Source organism: Astatotilapia calliptera, chromosome 1 (assembly GCF_964374335.1).
Source record: "Astatotilapia calliptera chromosome 1, fAstCal68.1, whole genome shotgun sequence".
NCBI classification, from domain to species: Eukaryota; Metazoa; Chordata; class Actinopteri; order Cichliformes; family Cichlidae; genus Astatotilapia; species Astatotilapia calliptera.
The window spans coordinates 32,917,193-32,923,904 of record NC_137422.1 but is presented as its reverse complement, the minus strand read 5'-3'; the positions used below and the strand labels follow the sequence as shown (position 1 = coordinate 32,923,904).

At 41.6% G+C, this 6,712-nt stretch overlaps 1 long non-coding RNA gene across 1 annotated transcript; it reads left to right on the top strand.

Annotated features, from left to right (window-relative positions):
• Positions 1-3,025: 3,025 nt before the first annotated feature.
• LOC145427627 (uncharacterized) lies at positions 3,026-3,417 on the top strand. Its single transcript, XR_013908174.1, has 2 exons — positions 3,026-3,165; positions 3,248-3,417. It is a non-coding gene; the product is annotated as an uncharacterized LOC145427627 (long non-coding RNA).
• Positions 3,418-6,712: the final 3,295 nt, after the last annotated feature.

Below are 6,712 nucleotides of genomic sequence, written 5' to 3'. Positions count from 1 at the left end.
AACTTTGGTTAGAACTACTTGAAGAGCTATATTGCATTGTGTGTGTTCCACCTACATTAAAGCATCACTGACCAGTTTTCCAATGTAATCTGCAGCCATTAATGATTGTTAGAGGTGTGAGAAACTGAGACTTCCTTCCACAACAGTCAAATATTGACAGCTATTTATTTAGAGCGTTGAACACGTCTTCAGTGTCTCATTAAAAGTTTCACAAAAGAAATATAAAATCAAGTTAACTTAAGTAACTTAACTAGCTTATTTTAGCTTGTTAACACTATGGATAATTTTGTATGCCAATTATTGTTGGGGGGGGTTTTGTAACCAGATATCAGCGGTGGGGAAATAATGAGTAAGTAGGACTATATGACAACTCTGAAAACATAAATGGTAACTCAGAACCAAAACAGAAGAAGCCTTGACCAACTCTATTCCATGTACATCAGTTTAATTCATAAATCATTTTTACTTATATAGTATCAGGTAACAGTGACATTCACTTTATTTTGCGAGAAAAAGACCTTGAAATATTAGAGAGAGCGAGGACCAACAATCCCTTATAAATATGCACTTGCCCGCTGTTGGAAGGAAGAAGTCTTTTAACAGGATGAGACCTTTGGCAATACCAGGCACTGTGAAGGGCAGCTGTTTGCTGCGACTGGCTGGGGAGTGAAGGGACCGAATATAGTTAAGCATAGAGGAAAGACACATGAAACAAACAAGAAGATGACCAAACGAGAAATCCTCAAATTGGAAAGAGAACAAAAGAAAGAAAGAAATGCAACTCCCCATTAGGTCAATAATTACATAGTCTCTCACTGTGATGGCAGTGCACCTGTTATTCATTAATGAAAAACAGTAACAGTGAAAACCACCTCAAACCACTTGTATTTAGGTGCATACTCAAATAGCCAAACACTTGGCTATATGTATAAAAAGAGTCTTGATCAAGACGGGCTATGATTTACACGTGCTACCAGGTCTTACAAGCAGTTGGTGCTTAGCAGAATCTACTTAAATATATAACCTACAATAAATATAATAAATAACAAAGTTGCAGGAATCAGAGAGAGATTTATTATTAGACTAACCCTGTCCAAGATGTTCCAGAAGTTAAGTGCTTTTAGGCACAGTCACATCCGAGTTCCCTTGTCAAGAAGGGAAACGATAAGAAAAAAAAAGCCCATGAGAGGAAATATTTTTGTCTCATTGTTCTGAGATTCAGTATTTTATGGGCTGAGCCATTAAAGTGAGACCACTTGCGTCACTTGAGAGACTTCAATTAACCCCTGGGGCAGTTTGGTCAGTCACTCAGTGACTCTGGGCACAGTATCTAAGACGTTGTAGTAGCCAGCTGACAGTGAGCTAAACAGACTCAATCAATGCCTGTAAAAGAGAGCTCAAGCGAGAGGGTGTGCTGTCACCCACTGCACTACACTGGTCCACCTTCTGGCACCCTTCAACTTTAATTTTTTCCAAGATTCAAATCACATTTTTGATATTTGCTTTATATGATAGAAAACTGAAGAGAAAACTCTTCAGGGAAGAATTAGAGCGTTTGTGCGAGCCTCGAGGGCACCGATCTGGGGTTCAACCTAATTTGGAAAAATAGAAAGGTCTTGCTGTGTTATTATCATTTGTGCTGGTGCATTTGATACTGGGCTGCCTCTGGGAGTTGAGCAAACAGACGCCAATGGCAAAAGGCGACATCTTAAAGAGATATTTCAGCTTTGTGGACTGTTTTCACTTAAAAGTTTGGGAGCATATAATCTCCAGCATTAGCTGCCCAAAGGGATCCAGTAAGCACACACACAGACACACACTTGATTTGATCACAGAAATTGTTGTAGATACATACCTAGCTTCTTGTAGAATAGTACTGTGAGCAATGCACTACGGACAACCCTGGTTAGGTTTAACAATGTCTCTGATTTATAAAGATACTTTTTCATACTGTCATCCTGCTTATAGAGAAAAGTGACTGTGTATAATGAATTGGGACAGATCAGTGTGGGAAAATTCAGCCCTCAGTTCAATAAATTCAAACAGCTCCATGTTATGAAACGTGGGATAGTGCAGCTTACACACACTGTCTTGCCCCTGTGAGGATAATTCATTAACTTTCCTAATCCTCTCATGTGGTGTTGCAGCAGAAAAAAAAAGATGAAAAGCTCACTGAATATCAAAAACAACGATTTCTGAGCCCCTCACCATGGTCCTCACACTCTTTCACAAGTGTCTCTGAAAAGGGATGCTACATGTTCGACGCATGCCTGTCCTGTGTTAATGAGCTTTGAAATACATTTTCGTGCACCGCTGTGGGATGAGAACAGCTCAATAAAATATACACAGGAGGTCGAAACGGTAGGGAAATAAAAACCCCTTTTTGACAATGTTAAGCCTCGCAGCTGCTTTGAGGCAACTGAAGGGTTTTTATCAGCTCTTCAGATGTTGGATCATAGGGCACAGAAAGCTTTCCAAGGGTAAGCAAAGTCAGGGGAGTCAGTACTGTACCAACATATGCCTTTGCACACGTGATTAAAACACATGTTGTGGTGTCTTCTGTCCATCTGCACTATATAACCCCAATTTTTTCTTGCACAATATATTTGCTGACCATGGAAACTAATGTCTTATAATTACTTTAAAGAATTAAACTGAGCTAAATGTCGCCATTCTAATTTATACTGTATACACAGAGGAGAACTGAAATGGTTTTCAAACATGTGTGCTACACACTCATATGGTAAAGTATAACTATACAATATCCTTAAGAGTATTAGTATTTTAGTTCTTTTTCACAGAACACTGTGTCAGGGTCCTGGGACTGGGCGACCCAGGATCCCTGGGCAGTCATGGACCTGCGTATTATTATTATGTATTTTTGGTGTCGTTTCCCCTTCTCTGTGCGTGTACATATGTGTGTTTCTCTGTGCTGTGTTAGTCTGTGTCCCACTCATATGTTTAGGCGAGGTATGGATGTGTATGTCTGCGGGTGTGCCTGGAGGATGGAGCTCGGCCACCTGCAGGCCTGAGGGGTGTGGCCCTGCGGAGGGACTGGCCACACCCGAAGCCACACACCTGCCGCTGATCAGGGCTCGTCGGGGGAGCTACTTAGGAGAGTCTTGGAGCTCCCACCGACGCGGGATCATTGAGTTATCTTACCAAGTCAGTGTGTGTTAGCGTAGGTCTGTGCTGTGCGTATATGTGCTGGTTAGTGTTGACGGCTGCGTCTCTGGTTTCCCTACAGGAGGAGGAGTGGTCCGGAGAGGCAGCACGCACGGGGGTGCGGAAACACAACAGCGGGGAGCACGAGCACAGATATCGGAGGGAAGCACGCGCACGGGGTTCGAGGGAGCAACGGGGAGTTATTGTGTTTACAGCTTTCCACTGTAAATAAAGAGCACTGTTTGCATCGCAGAGTCTGCGTTTTGGGTCCTCCTTTCCCCACATCCCCACGGTCTGCCAGCCAGACCGTGACACACTGCCAGTGTTTGGCAGTTCTGCTTTAGTGCATTTTGAGAACCACCTCGCATTTTTGCAGGTTTTTAGATAAAAACAATTGTGGAACAGAAACTGGAACATTATTCGTGCAACAGAATCTGTGAAATACATCTACAAATAGTCAGTGATTTTATTTTTCGCAATAGCTGTGATCTATATCAGGTGAGTACCAGATGTTTGGTACTAACCCAATACATAGCGTTGTCTTAATAAGTGCAGTTTCCCTCACTGTCCTCTGCTTCAGATTCCTGCATGGTAGATGATGAAGATGCTGCAGATGCACCCTGTACTTGGTTGGCTGTTTCCAGCCACATGTCAACAGCTGGCTTTGGGTTAAATGTCTCTGCCGTCTGCTTTGACAGATGAATGTGCATCACGGCAGAGAGATGAGCATGTGTCAGACGAGATCTGTACTTGGTTTTTATCAAGTTGAGATGAGCTCTCACAAGCTTCAATGCTTAAAGGCAGTGTAAGAGACAGATTAACCACCTTGTTGATGTTGGAGTAAGCACTGGGGTTACTTGTATTTACTATCTGGACCAAGTCATACACAGAAGAGGCTCCCAGGCATTTTCCTGCCTGCTTTAATTGCATCCATTCTGTTACCGTGGTGTCTTTGTCAAGTTGCAAAGTGACCTCATATTTCTTGAGAATCCTGCAAACTGTTGTGTTTCCAGAACTGTGGAGGACTTGCATTTCCTGAGGTCATGTTGAAGGATCAAATACTAAGAAATGATCACATGACTTGAGGGAGTCATATCTAATTTCACACTCTTCGATTAACCCCCTGAGTAAGTTTGTCTTATCTCTGTCAACATCAGCATTAGAAACAGTGTATGCCCTATAGTGACCTTCACTATCAAGCAGAAGGGAAAACTGTCCAATGGTCACCATGAGTTCATCCTTACATTCCCCATTGATCAGATTTTCCTTCTAGAACCTAATGGATGTTGTCTTTAAAATGGTGCCAATGTCAACCATGTTTGAAAGAAAGCATTGAAAACGCTATGTGCACATATGCTACAAGTCACTGTTATCTCTCATAGCCAGTTGCATTTTAATGGCTGGCGATAGTCTTTATATTTTTAACAGTGTTTTTTGCCTCCATGCAGACCACCTGAAATTATGAAACTCACCAGTTTCACAACGGGTTTTCTTCACACGGCTTCTTCAGTGCAGCATTTTTTTGCTCCACCTTTTTGCAGATAAAACTGCTAAATGTCTCACAGTTAGTAAAGTTGCGATCAGCTGATTTTAGGCAATTCTTCAGTGTGTGTGCCGTGCACAGAATGTGCACAAGGGAGTCTCCAACTGCAGCAAGTTGTCTGAGTTTTGGCACAATGCCGTTGTACATACCCACGTTGACAGCAGCCCGTCTGTGCACACAGCGACCAACTTTGTTGTCCAGTCATCCAAGCTTGTGTCCTGAAAAAGTCTCACAAGTCCGTCCGTTATGCCTGCATAACAGTCTGTTATGTCTGTTCAATCAGTCCAAGAAATGCAAACAATTTCCTGCTCGGTTTTTGTGATGTCCTCAGATCAATCAAAAAATAGCCCCCAAAATTCAGCAGGCTGGAATTTGTTTCGTAACTCCCCAAAGATGGTGTGAGCGATACTCTACATGATCCCAACATTTACTCCTAGCCACTTCAATAAAGGAATATCCTCAGAATATGAATATTGCTTGTCTTGCTATCTGTTACGTGAGCGACTCGTAATTTCTTCTCGGCTATCTTGTTTATTAGCAGTGACTTGCACCACATTCATGTGCTCCCTGCTCTTTTCATGTTTGTCAAATAAAGGATGGTTCAAATTCTTTGAGCCTTTAAAAATGCACCTGATTTGTCTGCTAGATGTGAATGGGAATGAATCTTGCACCACGTTTCAGTGTGCTCATTGTTAGCTTAAAGCCATGGCACATCTTGGACCCAGTTTTCCGAGAAAAGTATTTTCTTCGGCTCTGCCTCCGGTTGGCGTTTCTTAGCTGGTGTCGAAACACCAAAGTAGCTGCCTAATGCTTGTTGTTTTTTGGATATTTAGATGGTGACAAACCACACGTGTAAGGTGAAATGAGATGGTCAAGTACGCAAAGGCGCTTGGTAACACAAGTGTCACTATGCATTCCTAATTTTTGTCGCCCATGCGTACCTACGTACCAGCTATGTGCATCACTGTCTATAGCACCCTTGCGTCATTGGTTCTGATTTCAAATCCCACTATTTTATGGATTACTCTTCTTTCAGTGGAAATATGTGGGACTGGTTCTAGACTTAACTAGTGAATCTCCTCTTGTGATTTGTAACTCTACAAAGCATAATAGGTTAATGATGGTCTTTGGTCTACAAAGTAATTCTGTGTTAGATTGCTTCTATGACTAGAAATCTAGTAAGTGACCAGTGCTAACATTTCCATCTTACATTAGAGCCTATAAATAATTTCTGGTCTCCAAAAGGCTACAAAGAGATCCTCATAAGATATCACGTGTTGGTCTTACCTCAAGTGTACTGTAACACCTTACAGAAAAATGCTGCTAAATCTGATTACGTAAAGGTAAACCTGATTACCTTTATCTAGTAAGTGCTTCTACGCCAGGGAGAGTATTCTATTTTCTGTATCTCAAATCACATGCTTTTAATCAGTTAATAATTCCTGAAGACAGTGAGAAAATAGGTTTGATGTGGCAGAAACATAATGCACATCAGGTAAGGAAACTCTGGTATAATTGCAGGTTATTCTTGAATATAGTTACATAGTTGAAAAAACATCCCCAGACCTTTTGTAGTTACCCAGAGGAGGAGGAAATGAGTTTATTGATGCATGCTTCTGTCTGTGTAGATAGTGTTATAAAGGAGTGGTCAAGTAACAAAAGAAGCTCTCAGACAAATGTTAAAGGAGTGTTCTATAATGACCTTGCTCTCAATCCATGGCGTAGGTTAATGACTTTGTACCTGGCCTAGGCTCTTAACAGTGATTTTTCAGAGGCCGCTGTGTGATGTATGATTGTATGATTCTTTGGGGTGAGTATAAATTAAAAGAATGGCATCTTGTTGACATTGTGGATGATAAAATAAGAGGCACTTTAGGTAATTCTTCTGATAAACCGCATAGTGGATGATAGAATCAAAACCACTTGTGCAGGTCGCTGTCAGAATCATCTGTCTAGTTGGTCCATTAAGGCGGAGCGTGTGGGTTTCAACTCCCTGCCAAGACA